A 22665-nucleotide genomic window follows, 5' to 3' on the forward strand; every position below is an offset into this window, starting at 1 on the left:
GCACCCAAAGCTCTATTCTCAGAAGAAGGATCAGTCCTTGAACACAAACAAAAATCCTGCTCCACAAACAGCACAGACTTGGCCTAATTACCATTGTGATATTTTCTGTGACTAGGGAATTTCAGAGTATTTGTGTCGCTGCAAAGGATTAGCTGAAAATCTGAAAGTGTGTCAAATGAATTAAGAAGAGTAAAGAATAAGCAACTCTTTAAGATGTGCCCTTTGAAAGAAAGATATGAAGAGCAAGAATGAGGCAATTTGCTTTTCAAATTAGCTTCAGAGACATTAAACCATTAAGCTCTAAAAGAACAGTGTCTAAGGGCATATGAGGTTTTGCAGGCTCACTAAATTTTTACTCGGGGAGGAGAGGTAATTAATGGTCTCCAAAACACTAACAGATATTGATATTTAATTGATGTTTCTCTTTTTAAAATATAATATTGTCAATTGCAATATATTTCAACAGTTATACATAACCAGACATGGGTATATGATTTTTTGACATGATATAGCACGTGGGTGTCAGGAGGATCTTAGAGAGTTCCGATTAGTTTTACTTCTAGTACTTGTTGACAAATCCCGAGTTGCTTAAATACTGACATGTTCTTTTTTTTTCTTCTTTTTTTTTTTTCCACTTTGGTGGAACTGAGGTTTGAACACAGGACTTCACACTTGCAAAGCAGGTGCTCTAATGCTTGGGCCACACCTCCTGTTCATTTCGCTCATTTATTATTTTGGATATGGGGATTTCTCAATCTTATTTTTCCCTGGGCAAGCCTTGAACCCAGATCGTCCTGATCTCAGTCTGTCATGTAGTTAGGATTACAGGTATGAGCCACCAGCACCCACCTTAGACATTTTCTTTAGTGTCACTGTAATAAAGGATTCTCTACAAGATGGCATAGGGTTGGAGGTGTGGCTCAAGTGATATGCCTGCTTTGCAAGTGTGAAACCCTGAGTTCAAATTCCAGTACTGCCAAAAAAAAAGATGCCAAAATAAATGCTTTAAATTAGGCTGATTTTTGCTATCATAAATAAAAAGATTTTATTGGAAGGCGGTTTAATGTTATCTTTCAAGGATTTAAAACACTCATTATTATGACTCAGAATTTCACTTGTAGGAGATTTGACTCAAGAATTTATCCTTCATGCCTGTAATACTAGCAACTTGTGAGGCTGAGATCAGGAGGATCGAGGTTGAGACCAGCCTAGCCATAGGCTATTTTGGAGCCCATCTCCAAAATAACCGTAGCAAAATGTTCTGGAGGTGTGGCTCACACAGTAGAGCATCTGCTTTGCAAGTGTAAAGCTCTGTGTTTAAACCCTAGTTCCTACTGACTATTTTTAATAGCAAAAGCATAGAAAGCAGCTTAATTATACATCCTTCAGAGACTGGTTAGATGGACACACTATAGCTCTATGGTGGTTAACTATGGCAAGACGCAGGAAAAGGATGGTACACATTATATATCAGGGTCTCTAATTTTCAGGACAGCAAAACAACTTGCCAAACAATATATAGCTATGCTTCCACTTTTTCAAAGAAAATATACTATATTCCATTATTTTTAGTTATTTATAGTTTAATATATATTAAATTCATTCTGACAGTAGAGACCATGGATCTACAATAGAAAGGTAAATTCCTCTACATTTTGTTTTCTTTTGTATTCAGATTTTATATCAGAGACATATATTAACTTTTCAACAATAATAACACCAAAAAACCTAATTTAAAAGATTCAACAATCCCAACACAAAGAAATAATAGCTATCTGAGGTGATAGATAGGCCGATTTCCTGATCTGATCTTTACATACCATATGCATGTATTGAAATGTCAGACTGTAACCCATAAATAACCAATTAATAACAAAAATATAATTTCTAAAGCCTGTGTCAGGGCCTTATAGGTGCTGTGCTCTCTCCTCTCTCCCATGACAGGGCCTTTTTTTTTTTTTTTTTTTTGCAGTATTGGGGCTTAAACTACTCAGGGCCCTCACCTTGAGCCACTCCATCAGCCCTTTTTTGTGATGGGTTTTTCTGATACAGGGTCTCGCAAACTCCTTGCCCAAGCTGCCTTCAAACCTCAATCCTCCTGATCTCTGCCTCCTGAGCAGCTAGGATTATAGGCATGAGCCACCGGTGCCCAGCTCTATGCTATGCCCTTTATCCAGAAGGCACAATGACCTCTCTTCCTGCTACTTCCCAGTGCTGCACATCTCACGGCACCTTGATCTCAGAAAAGCCTTCCCTGGCCTCGGAGAGTAGCCACTCCTAATAACACTGGTAGTATTCTGGTTTTGTTTTGTTTATTTTGTTTGGGGCGAGGGGTAGGATCTAGCTACATTGGGCAGATTAGCCTGCAACTTGCAGTACTCCTGCCTCAGCCTCCCAGGTGCTGGGATAACTGGCCACCTGGCCAGTATGGTACTTGCAAGAGTGCTAGCTTTACACTTTCTGTGTAATAACTTAATTAACATTTTGAAAGCAAGTACAATCTCTCATGGATGGAGTATCTCAAATTTAACAAATTAAGCCTAGGTAAGACTAGAGAGCTGGGAGCCTGTGACTCGTGCTTATAACCCTAGCTACTCAGAAGGCAGAGATCAGGATTGAAGTTTGAAGCCAGCCTGGGCAAATAGTTCAGAAGACCTTATCTCAGAAAAAACTCATCACAAGAAAGGGCTGGTAGAGTTCCTCAAGGTGAAGACCCTGAGTTCAAGCCCCAGTACTGCAAAAAAAAACAATAGTGAAAGCCTTTTTTTTGAGCTAAAAATAAGCAAAACCACAGCCTTTCATGTCAAAAAATATTATATAAATAAGTTTAAATATTCTAAGTTCTTTTAACTTTTATTTGGAAAGACTTTCTTTGAATTTACACAGTCAGTGAAGCTGTTTTAGCTTTGATTTCTCATTTTGTACCTGGAACACTATGGATTTGCCTTAAAAATCATCTTGAGATTTTTAAGCTCTAATCAGTCTTTTCCCTGTCTTTAGATACAGATGACCACTATCTTATATTTTCATACATTTTATATTTTTAATTGTATGTCTTTCAGCTTTGGCCATAGTTATTTTATCAATGTATGATAAAGTTGTCAATTTTCTAAAAATGAGAAGTCATAGGACAAATGCAACTGATAAAGGGATATGGCAGAGCCAATGATATATGGCAAATGTCATGTACTTATATGCACATATGTTTTTATAAATGTTACAGATATTAAGGATATATAGGAGAAAAATTAGAAATAAAGTGCTTTTATGGAAGAAAAAAGGTTTCAAAAAAGCTTTTTAAATGAGTAAGTGATAACCACTTTACAGTAAATGCTATCTAGTTTGAGGTGTTTGCACATTTTTCATGTAAGTTATATAACATAAACAACATAACAATATTATCATAACACTGAAAATCTATTAATACCTTTGGGAGTGAGAGTCACTAAAGGCAGATTATTTTATAGGAAATGAAGAACTTCTCATATTTTAGATTATTCAATCCTTTTGTAAATCAGAGTATGCTATTATTTTCATGATAGATAGTTCTTAAACATTTTGAACATGGCACTGTACTTCTGTATATACCTCTACTACTGTCATTGAAGTCAGACAGAGATCTGGAGGATTGCAGTTCCAAGGCAGCCAGGGCAAATAGTTTGCAAGACCTAACACAAAAAAAGGGACTAACAGCGTGGCTCAAGGTGTAGGCCTTAAGTTCAAACCCCAGTAGCACAAAAAAAATTTTTAAAGGTCATGCTTTGGCTGAATGAAGGTACTGTGAGTGAATAGCAAGAAGGACAAAGGTGGTGGAGGCATGGTGTATGCGGCGTAGAATGCATGCCTAGCAAGCATGAAACTCTGAGTTCAAACACCACTACCAAAAAAAAGAAAAAAGAAGGACACAGGAAGGACCTGTAAGGGATATTCATATAAGTATCGATTAGACCTGTTTTGTTTTACCTCAAAACAAAAACATTTTGCAAGTAGTTCTTGAGACCCTCTCTCGACACAAATCATCACAAAAAAATGGCTCTTAGAGTGGCTCAAGGTGCAGGCCCTGAGTTCAAACTCCAGAACCGCAAAAAAGAAAAAGAAAAAGAAAACCAAATGAAAAAAAAAAAAAAACTGGTACAGAAATAAGGTATGAGACTATTTGATTTACCCTTGCAGTTGTCTTGTTCAACTAATAATGCAGCAAATGAAAAGCTCCTGACTTGTCTTGCTGACAATCATACCATAAAGAAAACATTTTATGAGAGCAGTGCTCCATGCTTGGACACTGTATGGCTCACTGCAGAGCATTTAACCTCCCTGTTGCTGGTGGCATACCCGTGTATTTTCCCACATATTTCCAAACACAGATCAACTCTGGGTGAGAACCATGACAAGTTGTTCAGAATGTAATCTTCCCAACAAGAACAGGTTGGAAACAAAGACATATGGAGAAAATGACCTTGCCATAATGAAGATTGTGGTACTCAGAAAAAGGATAGTCCAGCATAAGACATGCCAGCACAAACCTCTACAAAATGTGTCCCTATGGGAGTCCATGAAAGCGAAAGAGCTCTAGAACCAGAAATGCTGGGGAAATGATTAGATTCAGAATGTCTCTTGTTAACATGATAAAGGGTCAGAGAAGTCTTAGGGTAAGGAACCAAGTCTGAACTATTAACTTGCTTCTTTCCTATGGCCCATCTCTCATTTTTTGCTGTAACAATTTTCTCTCAATAGCAGTTTTAACAGGATTTTTCTGGACAGATTTCAATTTATTTATTTATTTTAATGGTGCTGCGGATCAAACCTAGGGCCTTGTACATGCTAAGCACAGGTTTTACCACTGAGTTATACTCCCAAACCCTTGAAATATTTTTTTTTAAATTAGTTCTAATGCAGGAGAAAATAGAGTAATTTCAAACTTTCCACTTTTTTTTTTTTTTTTTGTAGTTCATGCTGGCCTTAAACTTGCCATCCTCCTGTTTCAGCCTCCTCAGTGCTGGAATTACAGGTGAGCACACCATGCCCAGCCTTTTTTTAATAAGGAAGAAATGGACAGTACTTTAAGAGTCTCTCCTCTGATACCTCCAACCAGATATTCCTTTAGATATACACAGTTGACCACTTTCTTCTCTGAATGGCACTATAGCTGACATATGCTTTCCACTGCTATTAAACTCCACTCCAAAACAGTTTTCCTCATTCTCTTCTTGGCATCTTTACAGAAAATAGGTGTGACCTCACTCAATTTTTCCTCTGTACCACAGTTTCCTCTACCACCTTCTTGTACCTTCCCACACTCCCTCTACCGTCCTCTTCTCCTGACAGTCATGTTTTTGCATTAACAATAACTATAACAGCTACAGTTGTGCTTTGGATATGGTTTAAATGTGCCCCCTAAAGGTTTATGTGTTGGAAGCCTGGTCCCTAGTGTGATATTAAGAGATGGTGGTACTTTTAAGAGGTAGAGCCTATTGGAAGGTCATTGTGTTAACAGGGTGGTGCAGTCTGTGATCAAATTCCTTGTGTCCCACCAGAAAGACTCCACGGCAGGACACATGGGTGTAAAAGGTGTTTATTAAAAGTTAGGGTTGAGAAATACAAAGAGAAGCATGTCGGGGCCCAGGTGGAAGCCTGAAGCAGAGAGAGAGTGTGTTTCTGCTTTTCAGGTGCTTTTACAACCTATGACAACCTATGGAAAGAGAAGAGACTCCCAGCCAATAATCAGTAATTGTGCAGGGGCATGGATGGTTCCTGGCCATGTGAGGCTGGTTCCTGGGCCAAAGCATGGCTAATCCAAGATGCAATTTTGCTTTGTTTTTCTTCATGAGTCCCTAATTTAGCCTGCTTCAATTGGGGGTGCTGCCCTCAAAAGAAATTAAAAGGTATTTTCCTCTTAGTACTCCCAGTCTTTCTGTTGCTTTCTGTCTGGGCATTTGATACCTCCCTCTTGCACATGTTGTCAGTATTGACATGCCATCTGCTTTCACCAGAGGCAGTCTGGTGCCTCTGCCATGTCCTTGGGCCTCCAGATCTATGGAGCTTAATGAACTTCTTTTCTTTATAAAGTACCCACCCTCAGCATCAAAAAAACAGACTATTACACCACCTTTTATTAGGCACCTCTTTAGTCTAAGTGCTGTGCCATTACTTTGCAATTCATAGAATTCCAGAGAATAGAAATTACATAAGCTTCACAAGTGAGTAAATTGAAGGACAAAGAGTTGCTATAATTTGACCTCATGACACAGTCAGTGAACACAAAACCTAAACTCCAGGTCAATCTCCCTACATTTTTAAAATGTCCTTTTTAGTCAAGGATCGCTGTGTGTTCCAGTCAGCAACCTTTTCAGTTCACTTTGAACATTACAACAGGAATAACTTTTCTAAGGCATAGTTTTGATTGTGTCAGTACACTCAAGTTCTCCTCAGAAAAGAACTTCTACATGTACTGTGTGCCCATAGCTCTGTAGTTGTGTACAGCATGTCAAGGATGCCAACATTCACTGTACTCATTCTTCATTGACTTATTCATGCTGTAATTATTCAGTGTCAATTATATACAAGCATAATGGCTTGTCTTGGCTCAAGTTCTTTATTGTGTGTCTTTTAATTCTTTATTTATTTTATTTAATTCTGCTACCAGAAAGGACTTTGAAAACTAAAATGCAAATGAATGGTGGTGTGCCCTGCTTTGAAATCTTCAGTGATTTACCTAAGACCAAGACTACACATTCTTTCATCTAGAAATCAGAATTCTTCTTGACCTTGCCCTTCCATGCCCTTCTCCATCCACACCATGTTTCATTTATTTCCTTGAAAATGCCACTATCCTTTCGTGATTATGCATCTTTATAAAAGTTGATATCCTAGAATTCCCTCCCTCTTCCTCATCAGGTAAGCTAACATTCATCTAGTTCCCTACATCTCATCTAGAGCTTCTTCTCTTTTGATAAAATTTACCTGCAACTACTGTCCCCAGAGTTAGTTTCCCTCCCACACATATGCATTCTGTAATTCTTACTGAGTTTAATTGCTTATTTAAATTTCCTTTGCTGGAAAAAAGGGAGCAAATTTTTTCTTAATATAACTAGCACATAGTTTTGTATCTGGCACATAGAAAATGCCAGTAATATTTGCTAAATGACAAACAAATGTTATGTAATCAAGGGGATACCAAGACTTAGTCTTTGTCCTAAAAAACTCTGAAAAATAAACAGCAGAAGAACACCAGTATTGCTCCATTATTGACTGTGCTGTTTATTTTAAATGAAGGTAACTTTTTTTTTTAATAAGGAGACTTTGTTCCCAAATGAATTATAGAAGAGAATATTACAGAAGATCTCAAATGTATCCATAATCCCCTTGAAGCCCCTTGGGGTGATCTTTCTGAACTGTATCTGAATATAGAAAGAAATGGATATTAAAATGTGGAGAGGCTCGGTAGGGAGTTCACACCTATAATTACAGCACTCAGTAGGTGGAGGCAGGAGGGTTGCAAGTTCCAGGACAGCCTGGGCTGAGTACTGAGACCCTATCTCAAAAGAATAATAAAAACTAAAAAGAAAGGAAGAAGAAAATGTAGGGATACTTGTTAAGAAAAAAGGGAAAAGGGGAGAATAGAAAAAATAAGCTAAATTAAACTTCTCTTCCTAGAGCTGCAGTCAAAGAAAAGGAGGGAAAAAGAAGTATATCTGATGCTGTTCTTAATTCTTAAATCTTCAGATTATCATTCATAAACGGAAAAATATTTGTCTTCTTCATGACTGCCTTATTTAATCATCAATTAAATGAATAATTTAATTTTAAAGGTCATTGGGTAATTTTTTTTTTATTTTATCATTCTTACATTTACTTAGATGTGTATACATTGTTTGGGCCACCTCCTCCCCCCCGCCACCCCAGGTAATTTTATCCAATATACTTAAGCACTTTTGAGCTCCTAGAATAGTTTTTATTACACAGCCCAGAAATCATGTTCCCTCCTTTATAACTAGTAAATATTCTTTTAATCTTTACAGGACAATTTGTGTAACTAGATACATTCCTTGAAACATCTCATCCATTTACAGAGATTCTAAGTCCATTTTCTTGTCTCTTGCTAAATGTTGACTTATTAATAGAATCTTCATTATGTTGTTAGCCATTATTGTGTTTGGTCCCTTCATTTAAACCTTCAGAGGGACACAAGCATGTGCACTGCCATCATCTACTATGGTAGCAGAAACAGGTCTCCCTTTTCCCAGGACTTTCCATCCTCTACACAGCAACCTGAGTGTCACTACTCTTTAACGCTGTCTAATAGTTTCTCATTTTACTCAGAGTAAAAGCCAAAGTCCTAAAATTGTCCTACCAGAACTTTCCTGCTCTGTTCTACTACTGTGCCCCCTATTTAAAGTAGCCTCCTTGTTTATTTAGAAACCAGGTGCGCTTTTGCTGTAGGGTCTTTGTAACAGCTATTCTCTAATTCCATACACTGGAAGCACCCTTCTCCCAAGCAGCTATAGCCTACTCTCCCTATTTTGCTCTAATTTTTCCATGGCATGTGTTGCCTCTTACTAAACTATATAAAGTACTTATCTATTTATTATCTATCTCCTCACTAGAATTAAAGTCTATATGAATAATACCTTTTGTTTTCTTTGTTTACTCATATATATTAGCACCCAGAACATTGTCTGGTGTATCATGGGTATGCAATTAACTATTTTTTAATCAGCATAGAAAAAACTATTACTAGGTTGGACAAAAGGCAGCTAAGGTTTATTTGATTCAGTAAAATTTATTGAGCATAAGCTCTGATTTGGACACTCTAATCACAATATGAATAGAACCAGATCCTTGTCTTAAAAATATTCATATACTAGTTGAGGAGACATATAGTCACATAATTTAATTAGGTTGAGTAAAGAAAGTGTCATATCTAATGAACATGCAGGATATCACAGAAGCACAAAAGTCAGAGTATTAAGGACAATAATGAAGTTTCTGATCTGATTTCCAAATTCTTTTTGTTCGTGGAAGCATCCAGCCAGGACACAATGGGATTTATTAATGGTTAAGGAAGAGAATTACAAAAGGGCATGGTGGGATCAGGTGGAAGGTGGAAGCAGAGAGTTTCTCGTCCCTGGGTTCTTTCAAAGCTGCTGCTAACCTATGGGAAGGGGAAAACCTGGTCATTCCTAATCACCAATAATCAATGAGTGGGGAGGGGTGGGCCAGGTGGGAGGGGATAACCTACACACATTGGCAATTGAAAAGAAAGCACAGAGAAAAAGAAGAATGTTCATCCTGAAATGCAATATCAAGTCATGTATGTTCTAAGAGTCCTGAATTTTCCCTGATTCTGGCCTGCCTCAGGAGTAACTAAGCTTTGGTGATGCTCATAAAATACAGAGAGTTCTAGTTCAAAATAACTCTACCTACTGTGTGGCTGCAAGTAGGAGGTGACACATGTCTTACCATACGGAAGGGGCTGTATAGAATAGTGGCTGAGCTACTGTAATCTGGATTGGACGTACCTGGAATTAAATTTTAGTTTCAATCTTTACTAGTTCTGTGATGTCAGGCAAATTATTATTGTCTCCAATTATAAAATACAGAACCATATGTGTCTTCATACATATGTGCTATACCAAATACTCTTACAATAAATGAAAAATAAGGAATCTACTAAAGCCATTCATTTATTTTGGTTTTATTCAAAAGGAAACTGATACATTCTAAGGCTTTTCTGTCTAAAGCAGAATAGAAACTGATTGATATTTACTTCTTTAGAAATCAGGTGCTCATTTGAATAATATTACTGAAGACAACCAATTTACAAGTGAAACAGCTAATTAAACAAGGAAAGTCTGTAGATAAGGATACATTTACATGATAAAGCAATGTGTCTTAAGGAACTTCTTTCCTCTCAACACCCAAAGGATATTTTTAAAGTTACAGGAAAGTGAATAGGATGGGTATAGGTGTAAATTTTTATTTCTGAATCTAGACACAAGAGACAAAAGAAGACTGATATTCTTGAAAATGTTCTCATCTGAATACCTGATTAGTTTCTGAACAAAGCAGCAGCTGAAAGTAGGTGCCTTGTTCAGATATCTGTCCACCATCTGCAGCTTCAAAACAACAACATTCTCTTTACTTTCTTTTACTTATGGTTGGCTCAATGTCTTTTCAATCTTAGAAGCCAAGTATAGGGATTCCTTTTGTTGGCATTAGAGAAAATGAAAACCTCTCTGAAAATATGTATTCATTTTATATATCACATGTAATTCTCTGTTTCTACATTTAGTGTTGTATTAGATGAATTAATATAAGTAAATTTTTTGGAATAGTGCTTGGCATATAATATGTGTTCCATGTTACCTACAATAATCATGCACAACTTGTTTTACCAAAAAGGTCTTCCTAAAGAGGTAGAAAATGTTTACAAGCCCTTTCAAGATGCTGCAAGAAATCTCATTTGTTAGTTCACTCTGACTTTTCTGCCTGCTGCCTTTCTTTCTTTTCTTCCTTCCTTCCTTTGTCCCTTCCTTCCCTCCCTCCCTTTCTTTCTTTCTTTCTTTCTTTCTTTCTTTCTCTTTCTTTCTTTCTTTCTTTCTTTCTTTCTTTCTTTCTTTCTTTCTTTCTTTCTTCTTTCTTTCTTTCTTCCTTTCTGTCTCTCTTCCCATCTCTTCATCTCTCCCTCTCACCCTCCCTTTCTTTTATTGAGACTAGGTCTCACTAAGTAGCCCAGACTGGACTGGAATTCACAATTCTCCTTTCTCAGCCTCCAAGTCCTGGGACTTATATGCATATGCCAGCCACACCCAGCTCATCCTAAGTTTTAAAATTGAGCCAAATCAAAAATATTTTTGAGAACTTATTATGTATAGGCCACTACGCTTGGCTCCGTGTATGTTAAATGAAGTAAATAACGATCTAATCTTATATGCCTTCAACTCAAATATGTCTTTTAAAATATAGGGCTATATAACCTACTGTGGTTTATTTATTTATTTTTGGTGGTACTCTGGCAGGCTAGAATTAGGGAAAATTTATGATTCTTAGAAAATATATGATTTAATATTGTATTTCAGATTGAACATTCCTCTCTTTCTGTGAGCCTTCTCTTCAGTGGCAAATGTGTGCATGTTATCCACACCCTAGCTCAAGTACAACTAAAACCACCTCATCTGGTCCAGGGTCCATCCATGCCCCTTCCCACTCATTGATGATTGGTTGGGAATCACCAAGTTCTTCTCTTCCCATAGGTTAGCATAAGTTTTAAAAGCACCTAGAAAAGAGAAATACTCTTTCTCTGCTTCCAGCTTCTTCCTGGTCCTACCATTTCCCCTTTTGTAATTCCCCTCCCTAACATTCAGTAAGCTCCATTTACACCTACATGTCCTGCCATGGCTTCTTCCATGTAGGACACAAAGAATTTGGAAATCTTCTGATCAGAGACTGCACCATTGCCATTAATAGTACTGGGGTTTTGAACTCTAGGCCTCATACTTGTTAGGCAGGTACAAAACTGTTCTTTATCCTTTGCTTCAAAATTACTATTCTTTCAAGTTTTAGTTGGAATCATCACCACTAGTCATTACCCCATAATCAAAGCCATAAATCTAAGCCACCTAGCCTTCTTCTCCTTCATTTTGCATGCAAATCCCCAACAAAGCCCGGTCAATCTGTCATCCTAAGTATCTCTCTCATTAGTCTTCTCTTTTTCATTTCTAGTGCTACTCCATTGGATCTAATCCTCATTACTTGTTATAAGAACTATTGCAACAGCCTCCTCTCTGGTTTCCCTGCCACTCCTGTGTATAAAAGCCTTTAAAATTCTCTCTCACTAACACAACACAACACAGTCAAGGCACTTGACCATGTCAAAGTAGTCTACTGTACACTTCTTAAATTACTACACTCTGCAGCAACACTTTCTCCCTATTTCTCATATTCAAATGTACCTTACACTCCATCAATACTTAACTCATAACAGTTTTCTTAACAGATGGACATATTTCATGATTCCATACCTTCTACTTAGAATATCCAACCTGGTAACCTCTAGTTTCTGTTTCAGACTTTAGAGTCAACATCAACTGATCCTTCTGCAAGCCTTTTCTCCATGCCCAATCCTATCCTCCTTACAAGTACTACCTAGAAGTAAAGGTGTTACTATTTTTTTTTTTTTTTTTTGCTGGGATGGGGGCTTGAACTCAGGGCTTCTGCTTGCAAAGTAGGCACTGGCAAAGCAGGTGCGCTACCACTTGAGCCACACCTCCAGTCCACTTTGCTCTGGTTATTTTGGAAACAGGGGTCTTGTGAAGTATTTACCCAAACTGACCTTGAACCTTGATCCTCCTGATCTCAGCCTCCCAAGTAGCTAGGGTTACAGGAGTGAGCCTCCTGTGCCCAGCAAGATGTTACTTCTTAACCCTTTATTTGCTACTTTTGTTGCATTTACTAAACTGTATTATAACTTACTTGCTTGCATATATGCCTCTCTTATTACATTGTGATATCCTAGAAATCAGAGATGGTATATCATTTTCTATTTGTTTTCAGAGTGTGGCAGGGCCTGGCACAAAGTAAGTTTGTAACAATTGCTTGTTACATGGAGGAAGAGAGAAGCAGAAGGAGGAGGGAAAGAAGAAAAGAAGAAAGGAAAGGAGGAAAAGAGAGAGAAGGGAGGGAGAGAAATAGGGAAGGATGTAGGAAGTCTCAAATATTGATTCAGGGATCATTAGTATTCAGTAAATATAGAAAAGGAGAGACAGTATTCAAATTAAAGAGACTGGAGAAAAGTTCAGAACTAGAAAGCCAAAAGGTGTTATCTAGCTGCCTCAGATGATGCAGAGCCTCGGGAAAACAACTGGACTCAGAAACGTTGTCAGTGACTTTTCTAGATCTACACTATTAAAGCAGTCACTATTGATGTATAGTTATTAAAATTTAAATTATGTGAAATAAAACTTAAAATTCAGTTCGTTCATTGCATTAAGTATATTTCAAAGCTCAACAGCCACATGTGGGTAGTTGCTGCTGTTTCAGATGATCCAGAAAAGGATCGTTTCCATCACCACAGAAAGTTCTATTGAACAGTCCTGCACTAGAGAAAGTGATTCTGCTTCTAACAAGGAAATACAGTAGAGATCCAGGATCCTCTAAGGGCTGACCTTATTTTTTAGATAACATGCTTCTACATACTTCCTCAAAGAACTTGAAAATAGTTTATGGTATTAAAATGGAAATACATTTTCCACGAAGAGAATGGGATTTTCACTTCAGTAATAAGACTAGTACCTTACTTCTTCTCCTACCATAAACAACTAGAAAACTGAAGAAAGTATATTTTTGAAGAACTATTTTTAGACCAGATAATACAGAACTATGATATCTTTCAGAAGGGAAACAAACAAGATAAGCCCTATTATCATCCTGGGTTTCCTCCTGGAGAACTGTCTAGACCACAGTGCAGGAAGAGGAAACTCAAGCAGAGAAAATAGTGTCATTTATTGGAGGAGACAGAAATCAGAGGGCTGAAGAACAGGGCCAGAGAAGTTATCCAAAGGAAGAGGCCTAGAAATCTGTATAAAGCATTTACTGTGTCTTTGACTGAAAACTAAGTTGTATATGCATCTCTGACACCACACAGACCTGGAGAAAGGCCTTTGGTGAGCTACTGAAAAAGGCCTATGCTGGATGGCTAAAAGTTGAGCCATTCTCAGAGCTCACATGGCTAGGAGACATTTGAGTTCAAGTCATAGGGTAAACACCTCAAGCATCTGGGACATTCACTAGTGACTCCATGCCATGGAGCTACTATAACAAAATATTACAGATTGGACGGTTTAAAAAGGACAGAAATTTATTTATCATGCTTCTGTAAGCTAGTAAATCCAAGATTAAGTTATCTGCAGATTTTGTGTCTGGTGAGGACCCATTTCATGGATTGTAGATATCATGATAGAAGGAGCTAGCTCTCTGGGTCTCACTTTCTCTCTCTCTGTTTCTTCCTCTCTCTCTCATTGGTATGCATTAACTTTATAAAGGAGCTTCGTTGTGATACATCCATATATTTACCCCACTATTACTCTTTCTTATCTTCCTTCCCCCCTTTTAAATAATTTTTAATAGGTTTCATTATTTTATTCTCTTTCTCTCCTCTCTCTCTCTCTCTCTCTCTCTCTCCCTCTATCTCTCTTTCTCTCATCAGTACTGGGGTTAGAACTCAGGGATTTGTGCTTGTGAGGCAGGAGTTCTACCATTTTTGAACCCTCTTGGTCTCTTTTATAAGGGCACTGATCTCAATCATGAGAGCTCTATTCTTATAACCTAATCACCCCTGAAGGTCCCACTTCCTAATACCATCACCATAGGAAGAAGGATTTCAACAAATGAGTTCAGGGGAGACACACTAAACCACAGTACTCCCTAAGATTTAATTCTTCTTCATCCATGCCTGGCTTTGATGCTATTTTAAAAAGTGCTTCTAGAACATTAAACTTCAGATGAAACCCTTGGGAATTTTCTTAAATGCAAGTTACTGAGTTAGTAGATCTAATATTAGGTCAAAGATCAAGCATATCTAACAAACTTCCAGGTTACATCTATACTGCTGGTCCATAGCCCACACTTTGAGTAGCAATGATTTAATCTACTCCAATTGCAGCAAAAAATGGCAATTTCAGTAGATTATTTTGCAATGCTAACATAACTTTAATATGAAAACTTCATATGATAATATAAAAAGAAGGAAGGAAAGAGGGAGAAATAAATATATAGAGCAACATCATGTAATTGAAAATAGGCTCCAACAGTATATCAAAAAAAAGGTACATTCTGATAAGGGACTGTAACCAAGAGTTCTAAGCCAGAGTCCCCACTCTAGAGGTTCTATATGCCAGGTCCTACCACTCACTCCAAGACATTATAAAGAGATGAACAGTGTGAAGGGAAGAGAAAGATTTATGACACAGCATAAACATGCCACAGGAGAAAGCAAAGTGAGTACTTCAGCCCATCTTCCAGCATACAGACATGAGCTTTACATTGGAGCTGGAGTAAGCAAAATGCATAATTATTAAATGTCCTGGTGGCAGGTGTGACATGGTTGATCATTATGAAGGGTTTCCAGAGCAGTTGTTATCACTGTCATCTCTTGAGGAGAGCAGTCTGGGTCCCATGAGACAATTGCTCCTGTTCCAGATTGCAGGCTCAACATGTTAGCTAATTGTCCTCATTTGGGGTGGTCTGTCCTATGAGGCTCTGCTGAATCTTCCTTGGGGGTAGTTTCATTCCCTTGTCATAAAGATGTCATCAATCAGTCCTATCCTTCCTGGAACCATATGTGATTGTAGGAGAAAGAGACTCAGAGCAAAGAAGACAGATGTAAGCCAGGCAATGGTGGTTCACACCTGTAATCCTAGCTACACAGGAGGCAGAGATCAGGAGGATAATTGTCCGAAGCCAGCCCAGGCAAACAGTTCATGAGACTCTATCTCAAAAAAACCTTTGCAAAAATAGGGCTGGTGGAGTGGCTGAAGTGATAGGCCCTGAGTTCAAACCCCACCACCACACACACAAAAAAAGGAGACAGATATAAAATGGCAGCAGGGATGCTAAGCTTTTCTTCTGGGTTTAGGTTGTTTGTGGCCCCCAAGTAAAGAGTCAGTGCCCTTTAGCAAAAGCTGTTTCTAAGTACCAGTTATAGGACAAGTATCTTTCAAGATCAAGAACTGTATCAACCTAATTCATATATTATAATGTGTTGAAAATATATCAATATTTTTAATAAAAACTCTAAATAAAATAAAAATATACACAAGCTACTGAAAGGAGCGCCAACATGAGACTGGAAACCTTAGATACTGAAAGTGACAAGGCCCTAGCCCAGAAACAGCTGCCCTGGGGACATAAGGAACTACTGCAAAGAAAATAAAAAGTGCATCCCCTCACCCCTCAGAGGATATCTGGTTTCCAGACCCCTGCCGCTCAAGGCACCTCTCAGCCTAATGAGTGGCCTTTCCTTTGTCCTTCGTGGCAAACAAATCTTTCTTGCTTTGCTGGAGTTTTCTATCATTAAATTCTTTTAACATTGGGGAAAACCCAAACCTGCATCGGCTGAGTACAGCACACCTGTGCATCGCTATTTAAGTATACTATATAGCGATCCACAACCAAATTTAATTGTCTTAAATGACTAAATCTTAAAACTATTTTATTAAAATTTTTCTTATTATCGTACAGGATTAAGCCTTAAAAACATTTTATTAAAATTTGTTTTAGCGAAATCAAAATGAGAAAATTAAATAGCTTACCTAATAAATATCAGAAGAGAAGAGATAATATCTCTTTATTCATCATCTGATAGTAGTCCTAAAAATAGGTAAGACTCATAAAAATCAGAAACAAGTTTCTAAAATCAATAAAATAATTTAGGAAAGTGGGTAAAAAGAGGAAAGTGCACAAAAACATTTATAACCTAAACAATCACTTACAGAGGAAATAGTTTAAAATATATATACTATTGATAATATAAGCAACAAGTAAAATAGCAATGTGATGTTCTTGGAGGGAAGACTTTGATGTTATTAAAAAGTCTCAAAAGTAATATTGTATTTTAATATACAATACTTTACAATATACTTGCTTTATGACATGTCAGAAAATACCATCAATCTGCTATAAATGCAACAGAAATTTCCATTTGGACTTCAGTGTCCAAAAGGTTTAAAAAGATAGAGTCCAGGTCTATTAATGCTGGACAGAATAAGAGATTATGAAACTGGGACTTGGGGTGTGGATCAAATTGCTCAGCCAACATGAGGTCCTGAGATTGGTCAAGAGGTAGGTGGCCTGGGACTGGGGGCAGAGCTCAAGTGATAAAACACTTGCCTAGGAAGAATGAAGCCCTAAATTCAATCCTCAGTACTTGGGGGGGGGGTGGGGGGGTGGACAAGTAGAATGGAACTTTTCTTTTTCTTTTGAAAATTGCCAGGTGCTATGTATTTACCACACATCTGCTCCCTAAGTAGGAAAGGAAGAAGGCATTTTTTTCCCTCCATTTTTCACACCTGGGGTTTCAGAGGGCTACTCAGAGTTTGATATGGATCCCCAGAAGAACATAAGGTTTTATTACATTTTAATATCTGAAAAATTAAAAATTTAGAGGTGAGTGTCTGATTCATACTGAGCCTGATAGAAGAGCAAAGAGAGAGGGCAACCATAGAAGCAAACTTCAAAAGTCAATATTTTTGAAAGTCTGATGTTGCCCTTAAAATAAGACAGATGGAAAATATTCCCAAAAATCTTGTTTGGGGTGTATGTGTGGAGTGCACCATGATGGTGTGATAGCTGAGAAGTCATAAGTGGGCAACTAGTGGAGTGTGTACATCAGGGAGCTGTGAAAGGACAATCCTTAGTGATATGCATCGGAGTAGGATAAAAGATCCTAACAGAGGAATTAGCTTTGGGACAACTACCAAAATGGAGAGCATTTGACCATCAAAAGGGAACAATGACACCAGTTATTGAGCCCCTCTGCAGCACCCAAAACCTGCTGCTTACACCCCATAACCAAAGAGGAATCAGCAGAACAAAGAGGAAGGGAAACAAGCACAAGACCCCAAGGAACAGTGATAAAGACCATCCATTCTCCCTTCCCGCCTTCTATGTTCCAAGGTGAGTGAGGCGTGAGCTTGTGGAAGCTGTAGGTTTTACATTATATAAATGACTGGGGCCTGAATATTTGTTAGAGTGAAAATGGAAAAATTCTCTACTGTTATTTTATCTGCTGAGATTTCATAGGAGTGGAGGTGAGGAAGTAGAAAAACCACTTGATATAATGAGTTTAAAGATGCAGAAATGAGAAGAAATAAAATTGCTTCTGCTTGCATGCTACTAATTCTGGCTCATTCAATCAACTGCTGACATGATTATATCACTTGGGTTTATACAGGTGTACACAAATGCAGCAGTGAACAGAAGTGAGAGGACAAAAACGGGCCCATGGTAAAATGATGGATTGCTTGTTATATTAGGTTGGAGTATAATTTAAGACTCTACTAGTACAGTCCTGGGGTTTGAGAGCCCTCTACCTCCAAAACCTGAAACTTAGAAACTTGAAATTAAAAGCCTATTTGATTTTACAAAAAAAAAAAAAGAACTATGAGATGATGATAGAAACCCTTAAAGATAGACAAAGGGTTTGGGGATAATCTTGACAAAGGATTACCTATAATCTACGAAGATGTTTTACACATTGTTTGGAAAAAAAGAAAAGGGAAAAAGCCTTCTTCCCTCTAAAAAAATTGAAGAAATATAATTAATTCATAGAAAAGCAAATTCAAAAGACAAATAAGTACAAGAAAAGAGGCCCAAGTTTGCTAATGGTAAGGAAATGTTAATAAGGAGATACCATTTTACACTCATCAAGTTATTAAAAACTAAAGTGGTACCTGATGGGGTACTGACGCCTTGCTTTAGACCAGGCACTGTTCTGTGATCCCTCCTGGACTGGCACATTTTATCCTCAAGGCAGCAAATGATGGAGATACCATTATTAGCTTAGTTTGGTGAATAAGGTAATCTAGGCCCTGAGAGTTGGAGAAAATTGACTATGCTTATCTAGCTAACTACAGTATTAACTTGGCTTTTCACTACTCTCTTCTGTTTCTCTGGAGCGTGGGAAAGGGCATGCAGCACATAATTGATGGAAATCCAGTTATAGTCTTTAAAAAAAAAAACCCATTTGACATCATTCATTAAAAGTAAAAATACATATGGCCTTTGAATCTATAACCCCACACCTGGAAGTCTAGCCCATACAAATAAACAATTAGCACAAAAAGACAAATAGATAAGGGCATTTATGGAGAATGATGAATTAGATGTTAATATGTCCAGAAAATGGAATCCTATTATCACAAGAAAAATAAGGGAATTGGAAGCATAACAATTAACTTTTAAAATTTCTTTAAGGTATTGCTGTATGAGGAAAGCAAGATAAAGATATACCTATGTACTGTAGATGTAATATAATCCTATATCTAAAAACTGACAAAACCTTTGTATGTATGTGTGTAGTTGATAAATAGAACTATAGGCTCCTGTAGAAAACTAAGAAACAAAGAAGGAAGGCTATTATAAAATAGAATGAACTTAAATTTAAAGTAAAACTTTGTAGGTCCAAATGCCATTTACTAGACAGGTTACTTCAGGCAAATTATTTAACCTCTTGGAATTTCAGTTCCTTTATCTGCAAAATGGGAGTGATAACTAGCCTAGACATCAGGGATGAGTGAATCAATTAATATACATGAAGTAAATAGTGCCAGCACATGGTAACTTCTCAGGTAGAGGTTAATTATTAATTGTTATTATTATTACTATTATGCTAGCTAGGAGAGACAACTACAACTGATGCACATTAAGAGAAAAAGGAGGGAGCCGGGTGTGGTGGTCCATACCTATAATCCTAGCTGCTCAGGAGGCAAATGGAGGATTTCTAGAGGTGAGCCCAGCAGTTAGTGAGACACTATCTCAAAAACAAAATGCAAACAAATGATCTTGTGGCATGACTCAAGAGGTAGAGTGCTTGCCTAACATGTATGCAGCCGTGGGTTCAGTTCCCAGTACCATTAAAAAAAAATTCCCTGTACACTTAATTCATACCTATAAAAATTTTTGAAAACACATAAAAAACAAGCAAAAAGCTTAATGTTACACTTTAAAAGGGTGAAGTATGAGAATTATATCTAAAAGTGATTTTAAAAAAAATAGAAAGTAGATAGTTTAAGAAAAAAGTAACCTCCAAAAAGATTAACTGAAAATGTTTTATATAATTGCATTAATACAAAATTATACATATTTAAAATATTTTGATTCTATTTTTTTCAATGTCATCTTTAAATTTACTTCTGGAGATTTTTTTTCTCAAATTAAAAAAAATTAAAGCATACAAAACTTTGAATTTCATATAAAATTCCAAGTGGTCATTGATTTCAGACTAAAGAAAAAGTCACCAGATGATGGAGTGGCTCAAGTGCTAGAGCACCTGCTTAGCAATCATGAGGCCCTGAGTTCAAACCCCAGTATGGCAAACAAATTTTAAATAAAAAAAGAAAGAAAATAAAGAAAAAGTCTTGGGCTTAGGGCATGTCTCAACTGATAGAGCACCTACCTAGCAAGCCCAAGACCCCAAGTTCAAGCCCCAATAGTGCCAAGGAAAAAGTCAAGGGATACTAAAAATGCACAAAGCAATAGAGCAAAAATGCTGGCATGGAGGTGTGAAGACAATGTAGATGGGAGAAGAGCCCTGAGCTAGAGGGCCTGCTGTAAAGAGAAAGTGAAATCTCTGCTAGTTGACAGCAGAGCAAGGCTGGACATGCAACTTTCTGAGAAGGTGCTATGGGACCAAGTGCTCAGTTTTACATTCCTTCAAATAGAACTGAAAGGGTTCTTGTCTGTATAGCATTCAACTGGGGATAGTTTTCCTTTCCTTCTGCAGTTTATAATTCTATAATCACTATCCAGCTTTCCTTGCCTATGACAAATTCCCCATGAACTATCCCAACTTTCAAATTATACTTACAGGATTCCCATACCAGTGAGCATTAGCTAATTGGTGTCATATAAACACTTGCTATAGCAGAACAGACTGTATCTTGCTAGTGTGAAGATAATGATAAGCACATGCTCTGAAACCAGACTATTTGGTTCCAATCCTACTTCTACTATTTATAACTTTTTGACCTTGGAATGGTTTCTTAATTCTATGAAGTCAAATTTACTCAACTATAAATGAGGCTAATCATAGTATATAACTCATAGTGTTGTTGTAAGGAATAAATGAGTTCATGTATTCAAAGTCTCTGGTAAGACCTCAAGAAATGCTACTAGAAGCCTGGCACAATTGACTAAGACCAGTAAAAGACATAGGAAATGAGCAAAGTAGCTCTTAGCTTCTAGGACCTGGATGAAGGCAGACTGCAGAAATAAGTGCAAAATTAGATTTTAACATAATGTTAAAAAAAAAAAAAGGTCCATGATGAAAACCTAGTAGATGGGAACAAGTATTTTAGGAGAAAGATACCGAGAGACATTCAACATTAAGCTAGAGGACAGAGCTCATTGGCAAGCAGTGAACAGTTAAAGATTTTGTTCTTACTTAAAACTTGTATGTGTATTTAGCACAGAATTCATAATCAAATCCAGTAGGCCAAGACTGGTCAAGAACTGGATGGGCTGGGAGCTGGTGACTCACACCTGTAATCCTAGTTACTCAAGAAGCAGAGATCAGGAGGATCTCAGTTCGAAGCCAGCCTGGACAAATAGTTTGTGAGACCCTATCTCAAAAAATCCCATCACAAAAAAAAAAAAAAAAGGGTTGGTGGAGTGACTCAAGGTGTAGGACCTGAGTTCAAACCCCAGTACTGAAAAAAAAAAAAAACTAGATGGGAGTACACTCATTTTTTATAAAGAACAAAAGATTCTCATACTAAGGAAAGGTTACATTCCTAATTTGTAGAGTCTTGTGATATATGACAAGGGTTACTATTGTCTGATTTTTATGCTTTGTTTGTTTGAGCATCTACTGTCATTTTGTTTCCTTTATGTTCCTGCAATTATATACAATTGTATTTCAGGTAAGGTCTGCAAAGCAAGTTTTGCCCAAATAATTATTATAAGAGATCAATTCAACCTACTACCTAAGTACTCAGGGGTTCCTAGACGTGCTTTCTGTTGGAAACAGAGAAGATGGAAGATGGCTTGGGGTGGGGATTGCTGATTCCTGAGGAAGTTATGTAAGATAAAGATCTTCCTGAAGGGAAAATCTATGAAAGGCATACCAAAAGGTTAAAAACTACATTTGCCTTCAGTTGGTAATTTGAAATTAGTAGGGGCAGTTTGCTATCTGTTGAGTTGGTCTTGGAAGCAGTTTGGTAAGCTGTTGCTTTTTTTTTTTTTTTTTTAAACCCAAGTGTTGGTTTCACTCTGTAACATTTCAGTAACCATATTCCTCCTTCCTTCCTGCCCTGCCAAATGCTTCATACCTCAAAAACCTCATACCATTTGTGGTGAGAGATTTGGGTTCTTGACACATTCAATTTTGGTAAATAGGAAGTCTTGTATAATCTAAGGGGACTCATTAGATGGAAGCTTTTTAAAAATAAAGCTTCATAGGCTGTGGGTATGACTCAAGTATAAGGCCCTAGTTTCAATCCCCAGTACCATAAACAAAAAACCAAACAAGTAACTATAACAAAGCTTCATGTGTTACCTTGATGGAAGCTGCAAATACTTATCTTTACCTAGATTTTATTTTTTTGCAAAAGTTTCTGGAATGTTTTCCAGAAATTACAAAGTTAACACTTACTGTTTATTAAGCAAAGCATCATTCTAAGTGCCTCACCAAGCATTCATTCATTTAATCCTTGCAATAATCATGTGAAATGTAAACTATTAAAATTAGAATTTTATAGGTAAGGACAGAGAGATGCAGAGAAGTCAAATAACTTTCTTAAGTTATTTTGAGTCTGGGCTGACTGGCTCCTGTGTCCCTCTTCATAACCATTAAACCACCTTGCTCGTTGACATGATACCATTGTGATATACTGGATCTGGTCGGATATGGATACTGGAAATGTTATAAGCCATATCAGAATCTCATTTATA

The sequence above is a fragment of the Castor canadensis genome, chromosome 7 (assembly GCF_047511655.1).
Source record: "Castor canadensis chromosome 7, mCasCan1.hap1v2, whole genome shotgun sequence".
NCBI lineage: Eukaryota > Metazoa > Chordata > Mammalia > Rodentia > Castoridae > Castor > Castor canadensis.